Consider the following 23,529-nt stretch of genomic DNA (forward strand, 5'->3'; position numbering starts at 1 on the left):
CCCCCTTGTCTCCTGCCCGTGGCAAGCAGTTGATCTGTGGTATTCAGGAGGCTCGGGCGGAGGAGCGAGGACATGGCGTGCAGCCTCCCTCCTCCCTCCCCTGCCTCCTGCCTTCAGCAATCAGCTGGTTATACAGCCCAAAATTCTGTTAGCCTTCTTGGCAGCAAGGGCACACTGTTGACTCATATCCAGTTTCTCATCCACTATAATGTCCTCTGTCACTAGGTTGCCTCCCCCATTCAGTAAGGGGCCCAAACTTTCCTTGATCACCTTCTTATTGCTAAAATACCTGTAGAAACCCTTCTTGTTACTCTTAACACCTCTTGCTAGCTGCAACTCCAAGTGTGATTTGATCTTCCTGATTTCACTCCTGCATGCCTGAGCAATATTTTTATATGCCTCCCTAGTCACTTGTCCAAGCTTCCACTTCTTGTAAACTTCTTTTTTGTGTTTAAGATCAGCAAGGATTTCACTGTTAAGCCAAGCCATATTTACTATTCTTTCTACACATCGTGATTTTTTTTCCTGCAACCTCAATAAGGATTCTTCAAAATATAGCCAGCTCTCCTGGACTCCTTTCCCCCTCATGTTATTCTCCCAGGGGATCCTGCCCATCAGTTCACTGAGGGAGTCAAAGTCTGCTTTTCTGAAGTCCAGGGTCCATATTCTGCTGCGCTCCTGTTTTCCTTATGTCAGGATCCTGAACTTGATCATCTCATGGTGACTGTCTCCTAGGTTCCCATCCACTTTTGCTTTCCCTACTAATTCTTCCCTTTTGCAAGTCAAGAAGAGCTCTGCCCCTAGTTGGTTCCTCCAGCATTTTCACCAGGAAGTCTGTCCATATGCTCTGGTAATCTTGAAATCACTTTCAAATTCAACAAAAATACTGCCCCAACATTAACTGGAGCTCAGTAGTACAACAGTTCCAGGTAACTCACCATCAACCAACCAGATAACTTAACTTAAAAATTCAAACCACCACCATCCTACAGCTATTTCCCAGCCTGGCAATTTTTCTCACCCCAACCTCATTTTTACAACATGCTTGAAAGTCGTCATATTTGGGCTATTTTGGATTAAGAGGAGGAAATTCCAAAGCCATCCATCTTCCTTTGTCTGCCAATACTCCTTTGTCTTTTATACCAGCAGAAGTCTGCTGATTTCATCTGTGGCAATTTGTCCCAGGGAGATAGAAGGTCCTAAATTTAGATCCTAAAGCCATTTTGGGGTATGACTGCTGCAAAAAGACCCAAAATAAAAGAGAGGTGTTTCATATTATTTCTATTCCGGTAACGCCCAGAAGCCCCAGTCAAAACTAGAGCCCCAAAGTTCCCTGCCATAAGGAATTTACAATCTGAGAGAGATCAGGATTGAAGTGTATTAGCGGAGTTCTTTGGGGTTCTGAATAACTGTTTCCTCATCTAATTGGCAGAGTTCTTTGGGATTCTGAATAACTGTTTCCTCATCTAAGAGCACTACATTATCACATTCTGAAAAGAAAAGAAAAGTAGAGAAGGGAAAAAATTAGAAATGCCTTTTTCTAGCTCATATCCCATTTCTGTATTGAACACTAGAGAACCAAAATGCTGCGAAAAGTGGATTTGTGCCAAGTACACAAAGATTTATGCACTATACATTTTTACAGGTCATTTATTCACCATAGCAGTTTTATCAGGGGAATGATAAATTGATAAATGGAAAAATAAGGTGACAAAACAAATAAATTGTCCATATAGCAGTAATGTTGAAGGAGATACCACTTCAGCATGGGGAATGCTCCCAGTGGCTATTATGGAAACACATCTAGGGGCTAAAATGGAAGATGAGAATTTGAGAGTTTTTGGGATCTCTTCCTGGGTTTGCCACAGACTTGCTGAATGGCCTTTGCCATGTCATTTATCTTCTCTTGATGCACCAGTTTCCTCACCTGTGAAGCAAGGATAACAATACTTACAGTAGAACCTCAGAGTTATAAACTTGATTGGTCACCCACACACCTCATTGGAACCAGAAGTATGCAGTTGGGCAGCAGCAGAATTGTGTTAAACCTAAACTACAAAAAAAAAAAAAAAAAAAGGGAAAGTTTAAGGTTTTTTTTGACAAAGGTAAGGAAACTGTTTCTATGCTTATTTCATTTAAATTCAGATGGTTAAAATCGGTATATTTCTTCTACATACAGTAGTAAAGTTTCAAAGCTGTGTTAAGTCAAAGTTCAGTTGTAAACTTTCGAAAGAACAAAAACAATGTTTTTTTCAACATTGCGAACATTTCCAAATAACAAACAACCTCCATTCCTGAGGTGCTCTTAACTCTGAGGTTCAACTGTACTTCGAAGGGTGTTGAATTCATTCACAGGTCAATATTTGGGATGTAGATGGGTGGAGTGTGAAGTGACTGGGAAAGTGAAATGCACCCGAACCACCCAAAACCAGAGTTCAGGCTACTGCACGGAACTCACTCGTAGGCCTCTAATAATGGCCACGGTATTTTTGTAGCTCACTTGATGTGTAGCCCCTGCTATTGCCCACCCTCCTGGTGGCCTACCATGATAGTATCTATGGTCTCTTCCTCAGTTTGGGGAAAGGCTTTTTAGGCTCCTGTGTGTGGGGACTCTGCCACTGGTCACCTCTACCATCCCATGAAAGTCTTAAGTTGATATAGACAGCCTTGCATTGGCATCTCCGTACCATGGCAAATATTACCCTAATGTCAGGAATGTGCTTTGTGACTTGTGGATAGCAAGTCCTATAAAAATAATGTTGTCATTCCCAGAATTAGCATGTCTTGGAGAGTGTGATAAATGTCAGGATTGATGGTTTTGAGTACAGCTGGTAGAATTTTTTCACTGAAATATTTTTTCAATCAAAAATGGCATTTTGATTTAAAAAAAAGGATATTGTATGGAAATTTTTAATTTTGGTTGAAAAATTCTAGGTTTTTTTATGAAACAGTTTTTTCTGTTTTTTCTTTTAAATCAAACATTCTTACCAACTCCCAAACATTTCTAGTATAAATAGTTGTAGAAAATGTTTCTGGTTTTGTTTTTCATTGAAGAACCAAAACATTTTAGTGGTCTGTTTAGAAATAATATACTGAAATGTTCCGAAAAAAATTGGAATATTGCAAACAGCTCTAGTTGTCAGTGTCATTTTTCCATTTGAGTACTAAGTGGTTTAAACTCTTGCAGCTCTAGATTAGGGTTATTTGCTTTATTAGATCTTTTAAAGCTAAGTTGAGATTTTCATGGTGATCTTTTTTAATTTTTCATTCTCTTTTGCTTTCCTTTCCTCTTTTCCCACCTTTCAAATGCCCAGGGGAAAATAAAATACTGAAGCTGAAATAATAACTGAAAAGATGCATATTTTGACGTGAGAGTCTACATGACCGGGAGGGGAGAAGAATCCCAAACAGAAATTCTGCTGTTTCTAGACTTATCTCTGACACTAGGGATTAATCTTTCATATCTCACATTTTATTGTTTTATCCTTTGTTACTTTTTTATGGCAACAGGTTAATTGCTAGCCTGTCAGTTTAAAAAAAAGCAATCTTAGCTGTCACTGTATGTCAGAGGAGCAGTCTTAGGGGGAAAGGAAAGAAAAAGCTTAGAGTCCTTTCTCATAGCTATATGGAAATTTGAATAAAGGGTTAAATTCTGCTCTGAGTTCCAGTAGTGTAACTGAGGCATGCTCCCTTGTTAGTGAAGTGAGTTAGTGAAGTGACTCTGGATTTGCATTGGTGTCAGAGGGCAGAAATTGGCTCACAATTCCACATCACAGTTAAACATTACAAATATAGCCCCAGACCTGCAAAGACTTAAGCACATACTTAATTTTATGTCTATGGGACTAATCATGTAAAATTAAGCATGTGCTTTCAGGACTGGGTCATGGGTGTTTTTCCAGAAAGTAAACATTATAAAGTCTTAAGTTTTTAATTAAATTGGCGAGTGAGAAGCCCATATTTATGGCCAGCTCCTCAACCAGGCACACAGCTTAGCAAATTATCTGTGTGCTGGGAGGCTCCAGGTTGAAGGATGGGAAAGAAATACATCTCTCTCAGGTTGTGAAGTGGTGGTAATTTAAGGGCGGTGGCTCAGGGAACAGGATTAGTCCTATGATGAAAAATCTCAACTGTTGACCTGTTCAGTTTTCTATATATCCAAGGAAGTATACACAAATGATAATAGAACAGTATACACAAGCAAACCAATACTATAACTGCATTTTCAGACGTATTATAGGCATCAACAGTGTGTAATGCTGTTCACATTCTAGATTATGCAGGCCCAGAAAAAGATAGCTTATTCTCAGTGCAGCACAGCTATTGAGTGATTGGCATATGTTTTATACGCCTGTGTGGCTACATATAAATTTCATATTTGCTCTAAAAATCATCTATTCCACTACAGCTGACTTTTGGAATCATATTTCAAGTAAATCAAGCTCCTTTCTGCATGTATGGCTACGCTAATGATGATTTATATAGATGCACACTAAGGGGCATCACCTTCTCTTGGTGCATTTTCTTAACTCCCATTAATGTAAAAAGAGCTGTGAACTTGCATTGAGATGAGAATATACTACTGAGTGGGCACTTAACTTTTGACTTATCTATATTACAGTTTCTCATCTGAGAATACTTGCTTTTCTTTTAGTGCCATTTGTAGGTATTTTGCCCTTCTCTGTTTTCATCATCGTAATCTCTTGCAGTCAGCAGATACTGAATAACTCGTCTTTTTGCTTCCCGGTACCGCCTGTACCCTAAAAGCCAAGGAATTGTTAAAAGTCTCAAGGCTGCTAATGTTTGTGTTTTGAGACCAACCTTGGCAAGCAGCCTTTATTTATATTGTGCAGCAGCCTAGGTCTTGCTGCTTAGGAAGCCTACAGGATAATGGCCCAATTAATCAGCAGTGCAACTGCTTTAACTTAAGTCAGTGGTTCTCAACCATAGGTACATGTACCCCAGGGGGTACTTAGAAGTCTTAAAGGTCTTCCTATCTGCTCATCTAGATATTTGCCTAGTTTTACAGCAGTCTACATAAAAAACGCTAGCAAAGTCAGTACAAATTAAAATTTCATACGGACAATGACTTGTTTATACTGAAATGTAAGAACAGTACTTATATTCCAATTGATTTATTTTAGTAAAAATGAGAGAATCAGCAATTTTTCCGTAACAGCGTGACTGTGACACTTGTGTTTTTATGTCTGATTTTGTAAGCAAGTAGTTTTAAAGTGAGGTGAAACTTGAGGGTATGCAAGACAAATCAGACTTCTTAAGGGCTACAGTAGTCTGGGAAGTTTGAGAGCCACTGATTTAAGTGTTTGTTTCATTGGAGGGTGAACTTTGTCCTTTTTTTTTTTTTATTTTATTTTTTTAAATTTAGATCTCAAGGGTTTGCAGGATCAACCTAATGCCAATTTAGAAACCGCATTGAAACATTAGGAAGTCAATGTATCTTTTTTCAAAGCTGATTTTAACCATGGCTATTCCTGAGAATAACATTTACTTGTGTGAAATAGCAGGCCAGATCCAAAGCCCATTGAAGTCAACAAGAATCTCTTCATTGGCTTCATGAACTTTGGATCAGATTCCTATAGGAAGTTGAAACACAGTGCTCTGTTGGTTAACTTATTTTTGTAAATGTGTGCAGTGGCTGCTCCTCCTGTTGTGCCCTCCCTCTTCCCCCATGCATGTAACAGTCATGGAAAGAAGAGACCAGACAAGCATCGTGGGCACTTAGCCATGCAGAGCAATTTTCAATATTAAAGGGACCTTTTATAATACTTCTCATTAACACCATAACTGAGCAATACACTGGACCAAAATGGAGCATGCATGTTTCAGATACTACAATCCCGAGTAGAGAACTTATAGAAGTCTATTATGAAGTAGATGTGCATGCTGCCCTTGGAACATAAAACCAGCTTATGTAGACCCAGGCACGAAGTAATAGGCTGCAGACAAAAGAAGGGCCCAAGCAAAACAAATAAAATAGCTAGAATGTGTGGAGTAATTCTTAGGCTTGCATGGAAAGTGAGTTGATTTGAGGTCTGTTATGGAAGACTGAGTGGGTCACGGAAAGGAATCATGTAATCTGTATTTACAGTGTTCCATCTTGAATGATCAGTCTGGATATTTGCTCTGGTCCCACTTAAACTGAATTGTTTTCATTATCGAAGTCATGGGTCTAAATTCGGCATTAACTGGTGGCATAAGTTACATTTGTTGGGTGAATGATCAGCAAGTGTGCACAAGTGCCAAAGTGCTCTAAATTGTGCCAGTTTGGGACTTATGGATGTCATAAACAGATAGCTAAGGGTTAATGTCTCTTTCACCTGGAAAGGGGTAACAAACAACACCTGACCAGAGGACCAATCAGGAAACAAGACTTTTTCAAATCTAGGTGGAGGGAAGTTTTGGGTGTGAACCTTTGTCTTTGATCTGTTCTCTTTCTCGGCTCTGAGAGTGACCACAGGAATCTCCAGGAATCTTCTAATCTTCTGTTTCCAAGTTGTAAGTACAAGGATAGTAAGACAATAGGTTTATATTGTTTTTTTTGTATTTACATGTGTGTAGTTGCTGGAGTGTATTCTTTTTGGATAAGGCTGTTTATTCATTTTTCTTTTAAGCAATTGACCCTGTATATTGTCACCTGGATACAGAGACCCTTTTATGTCCTTTTTCATTCTTTTTATATAAAGCTTTCTTTTTAAGACCTGTTTGAGTGTTTTTCTCTGGTTAAGGATAAGAAACGAAGTCAGGGGGAAAAATCTCTTTGTGTTAGATTTACTAAGCCTGACTTTGCACACCCTGTGGGTGAGGGGGGAGAGAGGTTAGATCTCTCGGTACTTGTGGTTCAAGGACTTGAAGCAGGGAGGGTGGAATCCCTTTGTTTAGATTCACGGAGCTTGAATCTGTATATCTGTCCGGGAACCCAGGGAGGGAACACCTGGAGGGGAAGAGGGAGAAGGGAAGTGGGTTATTTCCCTTTGTGGTGAGACTCAAGGAATCTGGGTCTTGGGGTCCCTGGGAAGGTTTTGGGGAGACCACAGTACGCCAGGCACTGTATAATTCCTGGCTGGTGGCAGCAATTACCAGGTCCAAGCTGGTAACTAAGCTTGGAGGTTTTCATGCTAACACCCATATTTTGGATGCTAAGGTCCAGATCTGGGAAGAAATGTTATGAGAATGGAAAAGTAATGTAATTCCACGTAAAACACCCAGCAGTTCAGAAGAGGAGTCCTCATCATCAATCAAAAAGACAGAGTCCCAGGGATGTCAGGGGAGAGGTTGCATTAAGACACACCTGCAGCGATGTTCGTGGTCAAAAGATGATAGCAGGAGGGAATAAGATAAAGCAGCTTCTCCATGTTATAGTCACACCAGTATTCCCACCAGCTGTTGTACACTGACCCACTCGAGCCTTTGAGTGTTCTGGGGATGTCTTTTGGACCAAATAGCACTGGAAATTATGTATTCTGAAAAGGTGCCTTTTAAAGTATGCAGTATGCTATATACTGAAATTATAAGAGGAATATATTCATAGCCAGATACGATGTAATTTGTGCATGTGTGATTTACATCAATACCATGCAGTATTAATTGGTTGACAATGCATTGTAACTCTTAATTATGAGGGAAATTCTCCAAAGCACCTGAGCAATTCTGGACTATAAGTCCCAGTAACTTTCAGTGAGAACTGTGTTCCTAACACCATTAGACAGTTTGGAAATCTACCCCTTGTATTCACAAGTCAAGATGTATTTTACAAAACAGGTGGCTCTGAATATTACTTCTCATATTTTGAATATATTGCATAATGCTTTGTGCCGTGAAAGATCAGGCCCTCAATGAAACAACTTTAAACATGGCAGAAGCAAGTAACATCCCCAAAACCCTGCAGCTGAGCATCTTGTCCCTGGCATTCCCCACCTGTCCGAGATGGCCTTCGGAATGAGCTTAACAGTGCAGTTCAGATGGAGCTCCACTTCCGGGGAGTTGTGGCTGGGGACCGCTGGGGTAGAGTTGGTGCAGCAACAGAGGGCCTCTGTCAGATAGCTCTAGTCCTCCTGCTGATCTGCCAGGTTTTCCATAGAGGGGACCCTGCTCCCTCCAACAGGACAATGTGGGAGTGTCTCTGTGAGGGACTCCTTGTGCAGGAGACTTACCGTCTTTAACACCTCTACTTTGGGTGTTTCCATGGCAGAGGCTAGGCCAGGTCAGGGGAGTTTCCCTTAATGCCTGTGTGTATATTAGGAATATTTTACAGAGAAGCACAGTTTATTTCTTACCATCAAGGAACAAATCTGACTCTTGTGATTTTTAGATTGAGATTTATTTTTAAAGCAGTAAGTCTTTGCCTGGTTTTAATAGCACAAAACACTGTAGTGGCAGTAGCTGGCATAGGTCCCAATGAGCCATACATCAGCTAGAAATAGCCAGAAGACATCATGCTCCAGCCACTCCTCCTTCCCACTCTGGTGCCCTCTGTACCAGGCACTCCAGAGAAGAAGCTTGCTATGCTGGCTCAGTGCCTGCCTGTGTCTTCCCCCTGCCATGGCAATTGCCAGCAGGGGACATGTGGGTGATTTCTAGTCTCTTTGTGCCCCTGAGTGTTCCAAAAGGAGGAGAACAGGGCAGAGAATCTGCCATACAGTATCAGTTGTTACCTTGTCCTTTAGATATAATGCCTTCTGCACACAGCTGGAATAAGTCAGACATCAGTGCTGTGACCAGTCAGTCTTTACTGTGCAGTTTTATTTAGCAGAGATTTATTATGATATTTTATTAAGTTAAAAGTCCTGAGTCACTGGAGAATTAAATGGTCAGAGGTGGTGTAAATGGATGTTGATGCTGATAAATGACTATAGAAAAAATAAAATGTAATGGGGGAAATTCTGCCTTCAGCTATGTCAGCGGAGCCTTGCTTGCTTAAAGGGGTTTGGATGAGTGTGAGGAGAGCGGAACAGGACCCGTTCTTTTTTCATTATGTTTCCGAAACTGGCCACTGAAATCATTTTGTTGTTCTTCTGTCAATATGGTATTGAAACTGACTGTCAAATGTTAAGTGCTGCTTATTTTTATGTAAAATATCTGACGGTAATGTGAAGCAGAGAGGCTATTTTTAGGAAGCACCCTAAAAGAAAATGGGGTTCTACAAAATTTACAATTTGAAGCTATTTTTGCAAACATTTTTGCAGGCAGTTGCTGTCACTGAATGACATGTGAAATGTCTGACACTTTGAGAATTCCTTTCAAAATGCTACTGGCATTCGAAGACAGCAACACAGTAAATTAAATCTATATTTGCATTTGTCATACAAACATGCCTATGCCCTACCCAACCAGTCACAATCTGCTATGGGCCAGATTCTCATCTGATGTAAATAAGTATATTTCCATTCACTGTGCTGATTTTCACTGGTGGGAGTATCTGTCCCTAGAAATGCAAATCTGAGTTTGGAGTTTATGTGAGCATCGGTAAATACCATGGGCTAGATGCGAAGGGAGTCGGACAATGACTAAATTTAGGAACAATGATGCAAGAAAAACAGAGGTGCAGGGAGTAGGATTTAATTTGATTCCAAAGAGATTTGAAATTGAATGCCAGAAAAAAAGAGTTCTTGAGATGAGACTTAACAGAGTCAGGGAGGCTGTTCCAAATTGTGACTGCAGCAGAGATGGAAGATACCATGGGCTATGAAGAGAGGGGGAGGAAGAAGTCAGGCTTTTGAGGAGCGTGATGAAAGGGCTGGAACACAGAAGAGAATAATTCTGAGAGGTTGTATGAGGCAAATCCACAGAGGCTCTTGAAGGGGGATGACATACTGAGATTTACTTCTGTCATCAGTCAAGGGGTAATCGATCTATTGGTGAGGGAGACATCTGATACTGAATGCAATGAATCTAGGGCCAGACTCTGATACCCTGACTCATGCTGAGGGGTTACCTTAATTTCAGAGTAACCCCATTGAAATGAATGAGATTGCTTGTCTAATAAGGTCCTACTCATTATGAGTAAGGGAATCAGAATCTGGATCTTCCTTATTGTTTATTGACAAAAGAGAAACAAATCTGAGCTTCCCAACCCAAGTACCTTGTATTCAGACACATTCAGTGGTTTATCAAACCATTTTTTAGTAGAGTTCAACTTTTTATACAAATTCCTAGCATCCCACTGGTGGCATCCTCATTTTATCAAAAAGTGTTTCTGAAAGTGTCACAAAGCTTTCCATGTCAGCGCCTTTATAAAATTCTGGTTTTGGTTTTCTGAGTGCAGATCTATGGCTAAGACAATATGTTGCTGATCTTCACAGTGCTGATAGCCTTTGCAGGAGCTCTGACTTGCTCTCAACTCATAGCTCCAATACCTTTCTTCTTCTTTGGTTAATTTGAGGCTGAACCTGGATTATGAAGTCATATTGAAATGTGCAAATCCTCTCACACCCGCAGGACAGACAACTCTTTTACACTCGAAGTATAAACTTTTCAAACTCTTCTCATTCTACTTAGGCACCAGAGAAAACAACTGTGAGCCTATTTTTAGAGTACCCGCCTGTTTAGCAGAGCGATATAAACTCTGCCAAAAATTTGCAGCATTTGCTTCAGTTTTAAATGAATTATCTTTGGCCTAGCTGGAGCCCTGCCTGGGTGACATTAACAGCCTATTGCCTTCTTCTGTGCAAATTTTATTTTTCCTTTTGCTCTTCAAAATGAGGGAGACCCTTGCTGTCACATTATCCATCCTGAAAGGATCTGGAGGTCTATAGCCATTTACCCTAGCAGGAGATGGTCACATGGTCTCACATGTGCTACAAGTGGCTAGAATGGGGATGTGGTAGTCATTGTCCCCTGCAATTTATCTGAAGTCTCAGTAGATACTGTTTTGTTGTTATACCTTCACAAAGACCCAATCTTTTATAAAAAATTAAGGAGTAGAAGACTGATCTTGGATCTAAGCTTGGATCTCTTGCTTTCTGTCTGCCCATATGCAGATGCCTAGTTGCTGTTTTGAGAAGCTAATTTTGGTCTGAGTGGCCTGCTTAAGGCACTTACAGGAGGTGGTTTAAATGTGACTAAATCAAGAAATTAAAGTCCCTTAGATTTGGCATGGAGGCTGCTTCAGTGTACACAGCAGAGTCAGAGCAGATAAAAGAAGCAGAAAAGCAAGTTAATCCATATGGCTAAATGGCAAAGTTCAAGAGGTTATTTGAGCCAAAGAGGCATCCTTCAGAAAATGGACATCCAACCCTATTGAATCCAGTAGACAGGGATGTAATCTATGCTGATTGATGTGTGAGAAGAATATTAGGAGGGCTAAAATGGAATTTGAAGAGCAAATAGCCAAAGACACAAAAATAAACAACAAGGAATTCTCGCAGTATATGAGGAGCAGGAAACCTGTGAGAAATTGGATAGGTCCCTACAAGCAAGTTACTCTATACCCCAGAATTGCTGTCTGCAGGGGGTTTTGTGCCGCCTTCTGAGGCAGCTGGTGCCAGCCACTCTCTGCTATAGGATGCTGGACTAGATGAATCTCTGCTCTGATCCAGTATGGTAATTCCTGTGTTTTGCATGTGACAATTACAATGGGCTGCAAAATCCCCATCCCCAAATCCTAATGCAAAGTGGTCAAATTCTCTGCAAATTTCATGACACTTCTGTGGTCTCAAGCTGAATCAAATCCCAAGTTTCGGGCCCAGTGCTGTATGCTTTGTGCACCCCAAACTCTTGTTGCCGCCTGAGGCCTTTGGCAGGGGCGGCTCCAGGCCCCAGCATGCCAAGCGAAGCCACGGGACCAGCGGACCCTCCGCAGGCAAGCTGCCAAAGGCAGCCTGCCTGCCGTGCTTGGGGCAGCAAAATGCCTAGAGCCACCCCTGGCCTTTGGTCTCCTCTGCTGTTGTCAATAGTCTAATAAGAGCAGCATGGTGCTTGCTTTTGCAGCCTGAAAGGTTGCTTATATACAGTATCCAAATAGAGTGTAACCAGGACTTGTAAATGGAAGGATCTGTCATTGCCAGGAATGTACCATGTTTCTGGACCTTCTGGAAGTTACTAGCAATACACAGAGAATATTAAACAAATCCAATAACTTTATAAAGCTTTTAAATATTAACTCTTTCTGCACTGTTCAGAATCTGATTAGTGGTTGTAATCAAATGCTTTTCTGTGATTCCCCCACTCTGCTTCCTTTATCAGGATGAAATTCCCCAAGTACCAAATCTCTCCCCTACTCTCTGACTAGTCCCCAAGGTCACCCTCTCCATAAACATGGAAACCTTCTCACCTGCCACTTTCTTTTTTAATGACTTGTGTCTGTGGGCTCACTCTGTTAGTTTCTGCTCAATTACTGTTTGGAGAATTCTCTCCAACCCTGCCTCTCGAAATTTGCTTTTCAGCATTGATGAATGCCCATTTCAAGGTTGTTTTGACACTATTGTGAAATGGTAAGCTCTTGATTCTAAGAGACCCTCTTTGTATGGAAGTGTAGAAAGGCAGGGAAGATTTCCAACTTGTATCTCTCTGAGCATGTCAGTTAAAAGCTTGTGCTGAGGGGGACATCTGGCCTTCAACAGCACGACCATTGCCCTGGCATCAGAACCTGTGCAGTTCTATTCCTGGAGGGAAGGTGGGATTTGAGGGGATGCGTATGGGGCATCCATAGTCCAGAGCTCCATTGCACAGAGCTTCCGTTATGACAGAGTAATGGGAGGTGGAACAGGGACAGAGTCAGAGCAAGGGTTAAATTAAATTCCCTCTCCTCTCCTGGGCTTGGGTAAGCAACCTTCTGCCCTACAGCTCTGTCTCCTCCTTAGTTGGTTCAAAGAGAGCTCTCCCTCCCTGTTTCAGTTTACTTTAATCACTGGGCAAGAGAATGTGTGTCTGAGAGGATCCTCTGGTCTCACAAATGCCAAATGGGCATAGAGCTACACCAGTCAATAGGTGAAGTAGCCTCTTCTAGAGTTTCCTTTTGTAGCTCTTTGCAGTCTGCCTAGGTCTTAACTATCTTTAGTAATTTTGTATCATCTGCAAATTTTGCCACCTCACTGTTTACCTCTTTTTCCAGATCATTTATGAATATGTTGAATAGGACTGGTCCCAGAACAGACGCCTGGGGGACACCCCTATTTATCCCTCTCCATTCCGAAAACTGACCATTTATAACTACCTTTTGTTTCCTATCTTTTAACCAGTTACCAATCCATCAGAGCACCTTCCCTCTTTTCCCGTGGCAGCTTACTTTGCATAAGAGCTTTTGGTGAGGAACCTTGTCAAAGACTTTCTGAAAATCTAAGTACACTATATCCACTGGATCTCCCTTGTCTGCATGATTCTTGACCCCCTCAAAGAATTCTAGTAGATTGGTGAGGCATGATTTCTCTTTATTAAAACCATATTGACTCTTCCTCAACAAATTATGTTCATCTATGTGTCTGATAATATTGTTCTTTATTATAGTTTCAGCCAGTTTGCCTGGTACTAAAGTCAGGCCTGTAATTGCCGGGATCACCTCTGCAGCCCTTTTTAAAAATTGGCGTCACATTAGCTATCTTCCAGTCATCTAGTACAGAAGCTGATTTAAATGATAAGTTACAGACTACAGTTAGTAGTTCTGCAGTTTCACATTTGAGTTCCTTCAGAACTCTTGGGTGAATACCATCTGGTGATTTATTGCTCTATAATTTATCAGTTTGTTCCAAAACCTCTTCTAATGATACCTCAATCTGGGACAGTGCCTCAGATCTGTCACCTAAAAAGAATGGCTCAGGTTTGGGAATGTCCTGCACATCCTCAGCCGTGAAGACCAATGCAAAGAATTCATTTAGTTTCTCCGTAATGGCTTATCATCCTTGAGTGCTCCGTTAGCACCTTCGATCATCCAGTGGGCCCCACTGGTTGTTTAGCAGGCTTCCTGCTTCTGATGTACTTAAAAAAAAAATTGCTATTACTTTTTGAGTTTTGGGTAACTGTTCCTCAAATTCTTTTTTGGCCTTCCTAATTGTATTTTTGCATTTCATTTGCCAGAGTTTATGTTCCTTTCTATTCTCCTCACTAGGATTTAACTTCCACTTTTTAAAGGCTGTCTTTTTGCCTCTCACTGCTTCTTTGAAGGAAATTTCAAAATGAGAAGTTGTTTGAATCAAAATGTTTTTTGTTTTGAAAATATTGAAGTGACATGTTTGGACTCTTTTTACATAAGCTTCTTTTACTTTGTTTAGCCATGGTGGCTCTTTTTTGGTTTTCTTACAATTTTTTTTTAATTTGGGGTATACATTTAAGTTGAGCCTCTTTTATGGTGTCTTTAAAATGTTTCCACACAGCTTGCAGAGATTTCACTTTTGCAATTTTACCCTTTAATTTCTGTTTAACTAACCTCCTCATTTTGTGTGGTTCCTCTTTCTGAAATTAAATGCTACAGTGTTGGGCCACTGTTATGTTTTTCCTGCCACAGTGATATTAAATTTAATTATATTATGGTCACTATTACCAAGCGGTCCAGCTATATTTACCTCTTGGACGAGATCCTCTGCTCCACTAAATCAAGAGTTGCGTCTCCTCTGGTGAGTTCCAGGACCAGCTGCTCCAAGAAGCAGTCATGTAAGGTGTCAAGAAACTTTTATCTCTGCATCCCATCCTGAGGTGACATGTATCCAGTCAATATGAGGATAATTGAAATCCTCCATTACTATTACTGTTGAGTTTTTTACTTCAATAGCCTCTCTAATCTCCCTGACCATTTCACAGTCAGTATCACCATCCTGGTCAGGTGGTTGGTAATATATCTCTACAGCTATCGTCTTATTATTCAAGTATGGAATTTCTATCCATAGAGATTCTATGGTACAGTTTGATTCATTTAAGATTTTTTACTTCATTTGATTCTACGCTTTCATTCACATATAATGCCACTCCTACACCAGCATTACCTGTTCTGTCCTTCTGATATATTTTATATCCTGGTATTCCTGTATCCCATTGATTATCCTCTTTCCACCAAGTTTCTGTGATGCCTATTATATCAATATCCTCATTTAATACGAGGCACTCTAGTTCACCCATCTTATTATTTAGACTTCTAGCATTGGTATATAAGCACTTTAAAAACTTGTCTCCCTTTAGCTGTCTGCTATTAGATCTCTTGCTTCAGCTGATCGTGTATATATTATTTTACACATGTAGTGTATTGAAGCATCCCCATTATCCTTCCCCTTTTCTTTTCCTTCTGCATCTTTTGAGACCTAAGAACCCAGAATTTCTTATCTATGGATTTTTTCTCTTGGTCTTGTAGAAGTCATTTCTTTATTTGGTTTGATGAAGGAGTTGAGCTCATTACAGGTTACGTGGATGAGATTTCACACCAACTGATCTCTAAGGTGAACAGCTGCCTCTGGGGCTGCAGGGAGTGAAAGTTTTTATTCATGTGAGGTTTTTATTCAAATTAACTGAAAAATCCAGAAGGGGGAAAATATGAAGTTGACCATAAAAGAGTCTATACATTGCTTTGCTTTCACAAGAAGCCACAATGTGATCGCTGCCAGGTGTTATATGATTCATCTCTTCCTTCCTCACTCCAAAAGAACAAACAAAAGAAAAACCAATCCCACTACTTGTGCTTGCTCTTTGGGATTTTATTAAGGGCTGAACATGTGGTATCTAAACTATGTGTAGAAAAGTCAGTATATTTGTATTGATGTAATATAGATTGAAAATCAGGCTAAAGCATTTTAGGAGGCTTAATTGCTGCCTATAAAAGATGTTAAATATTTTAGCAGTGTATGTGCACTGTTGCACATTACACACAATTTAACATACTATAATATTAGGTCAAAAAGGAATAGTCAAGTTCTTCTCCATGAAGTTGCTGTAATGTTGAAAAGATATCTGTACTATCCAGGCAACCCCACAGTGAGCATTAATCATTGTTTCTTATAAGAGTGAGAACAAATGTGATCCCCCAGGACAGACTTTACCATGTTGAATCACTGCATACATTGAAGTTCACGTTTGTATTGTCATGTGAAATTGGAAAGCTGGCATGTTTGAAACAATGTCTTGGCTATCTACATCTTTGAGATGATGGACTAAGATTCCTCCACAGCTCCGAGCTGTCAGGAAAGTTTGGACTTCAGTGGCAGGTTATTTCCTGGCTGAGAAAGAAATGAGTTGGCACAGATTCCAGATACTGTATCCTAGTGATTTATGTGCAAGTATGTACACTATTGAACAGGGATATTAGATGGCAAAATCAAAATGCAGTTTATCAGTGAAAAATGAAACACACCACCATTTCACCTCCTGTAAATGGATCAGTCACATTTCAGCCAGGCTGCTGCTGCTCATATTTCTCACAAATCTGTTCCAACTCTCTTCTAGTTTTGAAAGATCCCCAAACTCTTTACAGATGAGGATACCTAATAACATCAGATAGGCGAGTAAATTAGGTAATTCGTGAAGGGCATTCCATAGAGACAGAGCATCTTTGTAGAAATCTGTTTTGGGAATCTCTCCACAAACTAAAATCTAGAGAATCTCCAAAAGCCAAGAAATAGGAGGAAAGCAGTGTCTAACCTGCTAAGAATAGCACCAGAGGGGTTTTGCAGTTTGTATTCCATTGTAGATCGTACCCCCAGCATCTACACTGTACATGATACCTCTGACAGACCAGATCACAGTATTCCCACTAAAGCAGTGCAAATAACTGATATTTTAGTTGCTGGCCACTGCAAAACTTTGAAGGAAAAATTCATGTTGGGTTGCCACAAAAAAAAAAAAAGAAATATTAGTAAACAAAACATACATTGTTTTTGTTTTGATTGCCAGCATTTTAAAAATAGTTTTCTTTATTCTTTAATAAAATGGAAGGAAATTTCAAAATGAAAAGTTGTTTGAATCAAAATGTTTTTTGTTTTGAAAATATTGAAGCAACATGTTCAGACTTTTTTTTACATAAGCAATTTGGTGAAACAGACACAAACTTACAAAATGTTTTGGTGTCACTGAATCTGCATTTTCCTCCCAATGTTTCAGCCAAACAATTTCACCCAGCTTTCATTCCTACTCACTGTGAATACTACCTTACATTGGGGCATCCCATTTAGATCAATGGGACCACTGGTGGAAGAAGGTTCTACTTAAAGTGAGTGTCATGATATCTGAATCTAGCTATCAACAGTTCAGCATGTTAATCTGTTTTGAGTTCAATCTCTCAGCCAATTTTTAAAATCTTTGCTCTTTTGCTGCCTTTTATTCATTTATTTACTTTTGGGGCTTGTTCAAGCCCTTAACCTTTAATCTAACCCTTGTCGACCAATCCCTCTTCCTATATGGAGTGCTACTGACAATTAGGGTACATCTACACTGGGATAAAAGGCCCGTGGTATGACTGCGGCTGGCCCGGGTCAACTGATTCGGGATCTCAGGGCTCAGGCTGTGGAGCCCAAACATCTACACAGCAATTTTTTGCCCCTGGAGCCAGAGCCCGGGAGCCTAAGTCGGCTGACCCGGTCTGCCATGAGTTTCTTATCTCTGTCTAGACATACCCTAAGGGCCAACTTGCCAAAATCAGATTGAGGAATTGGAGCTTTATTTAGGAATACTCATTAGTTTAAGTTTCATTAAAGCTACCTGCAAAATAGGTTCTGAACTGTAATTAGAATACAGTATTATCTTTCTGCAGTCAATCACCCTCCAGTTCAATAATTCATGTTGGAAGTTTACTGGAACAAAATGTCTAATTTACTTCCATTGTCGAATTGATTTATCAGCAACTCTTATTTTTCATTAGATCATTGATTAAGTGAACAGAAAACATTAAACGAACATAAAAACAACATGCAAATGAGAGACTTTAAAACTTACATATTAAAGCCTCTGTTGTGACAGGCATATTTGATATAGCCTCAATTCATAGGAGTATAGTAATATTTCTATAATTGAGTCTCTGTCTCTGGTAACCCATAACTGAACTAAACAAATCAAATATAGGATGTGATCTGCAAAACGCTTCTAAGTAATAGAGAAGAAATGCATGGGGGACTTCTACCACACAGCTTGAGAAAGAAGGAGAGGAAAATTATGCCCCAGATAAGCTGTTACCCCTGCTACCAAAGCTATCTACTGCTTATCTTTCTTTAGACCCAGATTCAGTGAGTTAGCATATGTCTAACTTTAAGCACATGAAGAGTCCCCTTGAAGTTAGGCTCATGCTGAAGTACCTTGCTAAATCAGGACCTTAAAAATTAAAAAAAAACCTTTTATTGAGAAGTGGGGAATCACTCCTTTCTGTGGGAAGAGGCTTGGAGGAAGGAAAAAATCCATGAGGTTTTCCCTTAGAGATGCTGTCCTACCTTCCCAGAGTCCAGAGGAAGACAGAGAAGTAGGTTCGGTGATGCCCCCTACCCAGCTTGCAATGAACCTGGAGATAGGAGCGTGGGTTTTAGGGAAGAAGAGTTTGGGGGAGGCATCAGAAAATCAGTCTGTGTACAAATGCTATGCTGCAACTGGAGAAGCTCAGAGCTTCAAGATCTGGTTAATAAAGAGTCTGCTCAATTTAATGCAAATGGAGGGATCTTGTGCTCTTGCCCAGAATGCTGCACATGCCAGTGTGATGGCTAAGGTGACCAGAGAGCAAATGTGAAAAATTGGGATGGGGGTGGGAAGTAGTAGAAACCTATATAAGAAAAAGACCCCAAAATTGAGACTGTCCCTATAAAATAAGGACATCTGGTCACCCTAGTGGTGGCTGCCTGTGGGGCTTCTTATACCGAGGCTTTCCACAGTGCAGAATGGGGGCTAAGAACAAGTAATCTCAGGTTGGATTACCTTTCCTCTGGATTCTCTGCTGTGCTTCCCCCTCAGACTCCATTCAGATCTCCTGCTCCTGGAGAGGTCCAGGGGCGGGGAAGTGTCATGGGGAGGCAGGGTGGGTACCACAAAAACAGCTGACTCCCACTCTGCCCCCGCCTAAACACATAATACAGCTTTTCACCTAGGAGTGAAGAGGTAACACACAGGGAGGGTCCCCTCTGTGCCCAGTCCTGGGAGAACAATCCTGCACTACTACGTCTGTATCGGAAATGTCAATCACATTCTCTAGAATGAAAGTACATAGTAAAGCTACTTAAATGAAAACACATCCTTGACTCAGTGGTATCTCAAGAGAACTCAAAAGCCTCCCCAAACCAAAGAACCTCCAGCTCCCCTTTACGCTGGCCCTTCAGCCAGAAGCCTAAATAAATAGATAGCCTTTCAGCATACCCAGGAGGTCGACAAGCTTGAGCTCTATTGGACTAATGGGAAAATTCCAGCATTAAGGGCCCTCCTCTGATATTGCCTTGTCGCTAGACTCTAGATCAGGAGTTGTCAACCTATGGCACGTGTGCCAAAGGTGGCACATGAGCCGATTTTTGATGGCACACAGCCCTGGGCTGAGCTGCTCAGCCCGCCGCCACTCTGGGGTTTCCGCCGCCGGCTCCTACCAGCCGAGGTCCTGCCGCCGGTCCCACTCAGCGCCTGCTGCTGGCCTGTGTGAAGGAACCCAGGCTGGCAGTGGGCTGAGACTGTGGCTGGCAGGAGCCAGTGGCCGAAACCCCTAAGTGGGGGGCAGGCTGAGCCGCTCAGGTCACCGCCGCTCTGGAGTTCCTGCTACTGGCCCCTTGCCAGCCGGGGTGCAGCCGCCGGTCCCACTCACCTTCCGGTTGGAGTTCCAGTGCAGGTCCCCTGCCAGACAGGCCTCCAGCCCTGCTCAGCCCTACGAGCTGCCAGCTCCACTCACCTCAGCTGCTGATCTGGGGTTCCAGCTATGCACCTCCTGCCAGCTGGGGTCTGAATCTCCAGCCTTGCTCAGCCTGCTTTCCAGCCTGGAGTCCCAGCAGGCCACTCTGGGCTCTGCTCCTGGCCGTGGATCAGTGCTCTTCAGCCTCCCCGCTGTGGCCCACTGTTCCCAGCCTGAGACAGTGAGGGTTGCACACGAGGCAAGAGTGGGTGCAGCTCAGCACCCCCATCTTAAAATTGCTTATATCAGACGATGCTGCATTTGATCTTGTGCCTGCCTTCTATCGCCATTTTTTTTTTCCCACTGAGAGCAGAAGCGAACATTTTGACAAAATGGCAGCTCCTAGGAAAGCAAAACTAGATGTCTGATCATTTCAGCCTGCTTGGACAGACGCATTTGGGTTTATTGAAAAGAAGGACTGTGCTATTTGTACTTTCTGTTATGAAAGTGTTGTTTGTCACACATCAAGTGTTCGACATTTTGAAACGAAGCACAAGAAAACCTTTCTTGATAAGCAGACAGGATTGAATTGATCAAAAAAGCAATAGTAGCCTATGAGAAGCAAAGCAGTGTTTTAAAAGCGTAACTGTAAGTAAAAATCAAGCTACAGAAGGAAGTTACAAGATTGCAGAATGCATTGCAAAAAATGGAAAGCCGTTTACAGATGGGGAATATATAAAAGAAGTTTTTCTCAGCAGTTCGGAGATTTTGTTCAATGATTTGCCAAGTAAAGATACAATCTAATCTAGAATAAAATAATTCCCCATCTCTGCGAGAACAGTTGAGAGACGCATAAGTGAAATGGCAGAAAATATTAAGGAAAAGCAGACAACTGCATTGAAAGACCCAGCAGTGCTTACTGTTGCAGTTGATGAGAGCGTGGATATAAACGACATTCCACATTTGGCAGTTGTTGCAAGACATTGTGCTTCTGATGAAATCCAAGAGGAACTTTGTTGCCTAAAACCCCTGCATGGCACAACAAAGGGGGAAGATATACTGGAAAGTTTTGTAAACCATTTTGAACAACGAGGAATTGACATCAGAAAAATATTTGTGTGACGACAGATGGTGCTCCTGCCATGGTCAGAAAACAGAAGGGATTTGTATAGTTACCTGAAGATCAAATTGGCCGTCCGACAGTCAAATTTCACTGTATCATCTATCAAGAAACCTGTGTACTAAAATTTCTAATTCAGAGCGTAATAATGCGATGAATACACTGGTGTGAATTGTGAATTGCCTTGTTGCTTGATCTGCTTTGACAGACAGACAATTTCAAGCACTGCTAGAAGAGATGGACAGTGCTTATAATGACATCCCACTTCACAGCAGCATTCAGTGGCTAAGTTGTGGCAAGATTTTGGTGAGCTTTGTAAACTGTTTTGATGCAATCAAGGCCTTTTTGTTGGAAAAAGAACAAAAGTACCCTGAACTGGATGATGACAAATGTATAAGCTCATATTTCTAACTGTTATCACTGCTCATCTAAACGAACTCAACCTCTGTCTCCAGGGTGCAGGTCAAACAGTTCTGGATCTTTATGAAGCCTGGAAAGCATTTGTTGTGAAACTAGCAGTTTTTTCCAGAGATATTCAAACTTCTACTTTCTGTTACTTCCAACTCATAAAGGAGCTATCAACACATTGCACTGTCAATGTCGATGAGATTGGAAAGTACATGGAAGAACTGGAATCAGAATTTTCTGACATTTCAAGATTTCCAGTGATTTGGCCCAATGCTTTCTTTTCTAATTAAACCTGAAGAGTTCAACGAAAGTGACTTGGATTTGTCTGTATTTCAGTGGATGGGTGTTGAAGACTTCAAAATGCAGCTCATTCAGTTAAAAAGCTCAGAATTGTGGACATCAAAGTTTGTGGATCTGTGGAGCGCACTTGAAGCTACCGAGTGATCATGGGGCCTCTATTCTGACCTGCTGGATGTCCCTGCCAGTGAAATTTAACTGAAGAAAATTGTGTTTGCAATGCTTTCAGCATTTGGATCCACATACCTGTGTGAACAGGTATTTTCACACAGGAAATGTGTCCTCTGTCCCTCTCGGAACCAGTTAACAAGTGATCACTCAGAAGCCTGTGTGCAGCTTAAAGTATCCAAATACGTGCCAGACATTGGAAAACTCATCAAGGAAAAGCAAGGGCAAGGATCACACTAAATTAATAAGATCTGCATTTTAATTTAATTTTAAAAAAGCTCCTGAAAAATTTTGAAAACCTTGTTTACTTTACATATACCAGTAGTTTGGTTATATAATATATAGACTTATACAAAGACCTTCTGAAAATGTTAAAGTGTATTACTAGCCTTAAATTAGAGTGTAAAAATGAAGACTCGGCACAGCACTTCTGAAAGGTTGCTGACCTCTGCTCTCGATGTACAAATCTAAGGGTACCCAATGAGAACATCTCAACTGATCTCATTGGTCACGATGGAGCGTGAATCAACTCGCTTAGACCTAAACCCTATGAGTTTGTTTTTGGCAGGGAAAAATTAAACAAGAATTAATCAAAAGCCAGTTTTATATATCAAAATGTTGACAAAGCTTTTCTTTATGTTCCTCTCCCTCTGCTCTTTCAAAATTCATCTGCTGTGGTGGTCAGTTACTCAACTGTGGCATCAACAACAACAGAGTGTTGCTTAAGTATATGACAAATGAATAAGCATAGGCCGTGGTCCTGCAAATTCTTGCCATTAGGCAAACTTCTGTGACCTTGTGGAACCCTGCTGGCTTCACTGGAGTTCTGGCTTGTAATAGAAGTATGTAGCATGCTGTTGTGATGATTTATTATTTTAAAGTGTTGGGGGTTATTTTGTGTGTCTGAGTAAAACCCTATAATTGTTTTTTGACTGTGTTGTTATTGCTCTTGTCCTATGCTATCCTCCAGTAGTCAGTGAGATTGGAAAACCTACTCTAAACTCATCTCTCTCTCTCTATACATACTGTGATGGGGCAAGGACAGATGGCTACAGTAAAGTAGTAAGGAACAGGTATGCTCCAGGTTAATCAAGAGACCTGAGGCCAATTAAGATCCTCCTAGAAGGCAGAGGAGATAGCTACATTGATTGGGACACCTGAAGCCAATCAAGGTCTGGCTGGAACTAGTTAAAAGCCTCCCAGTTAGTCAATGAGGTGCGCGTGTGAGGAACTGAGATCAAGAGGCACAAGGAACTGAGAGCGAGAGGGCGTGCTGATAGAGGACTGAGGAGTACAAGCATTATCAGACACCAGGAGGAAGGTCCTGTGGTGAGGATAAAGAAGGTGTTTGGAGGAGGCCATGGGGAAGTAGCCCAGGGGATTGTCGCTGTAGCTGTCATGCAGCTGTGACAGGAGGCAGTTTAGACAGCTGCAATCCACAGGCCCCTGGGCTGGAACCCGGAGTAGAGGGCGGGCCCAGCTTCCCGCCCAAACCTCCCAACTCCTGATCAGACACAGGAGGAGTTGACCCAGACTGTGGGTTCCACCAGAGGGGAAGATCACTGAGATGAGCAAATCCACCAATACACTCATGACCTATCAAGGTAGAGGAGGAACTTTGTCACAATACATATATAGGCAAAATTATAATAGAAAATTATAAGGTCATTGATTTATTAGCACTAATGGACTATGCATTCTCTCTGTGGAATAACTGTAGCTGATTTCCCAAAAACATCTGGCTAACTATAAAATCACCAACACCTGTACCTCTGCCAGTGCAGATCCATATGCTGAACACATGCCAGTCGTTTTACTC

At 41.3% G+C, this 23,529-nt stretch overlaps 1 protein-coding gene and 1 long non-coding RNA gene across 3 annotated transcripts in view; one reads left to right on the forward strand and one right to left on the reverse strand.

Annotated features, from left to right (window-relative positions):
- LOC115657579 (glypican-5-like) overlaps positions 1-23,529 on the forward strand; it is a 651,971-nt gene that overhangs the window by 119,874 nt on the left and 508,568 nt on the right. The gene's annotated exons all lie outside the window — the stretch shown is intronic.
- On the reverse strand, positions 15,041-22,865 carry LOC115657580. The gene is made up of 4 exons (XR_004002005.1): positions 22,854-22,865; positions 22,497-22,498; positions 20,029-20,032; positions 15,041-15,139 (listed from the first exon to the last, which is right to left on the reverse strand). It is a non-coding gene; the product is annotated as an uncharacterized LOC115657580 (long non-coding RNA).

The sequence above is a fragment of the Gopherus evgoodei genome, chromosome 9 (assembly GCF_007399415.2).
Source record: "Gopherus evgoodei ecotype Sinaloan lineage chromosome 9, rGopEvg1_v1.p, whole genome shotgun sequence".
NCBI lineage: Eukaryota > Metazoa > Chordata > Testudines > Testudinidae > Gopherus > Gopherus evgoodei.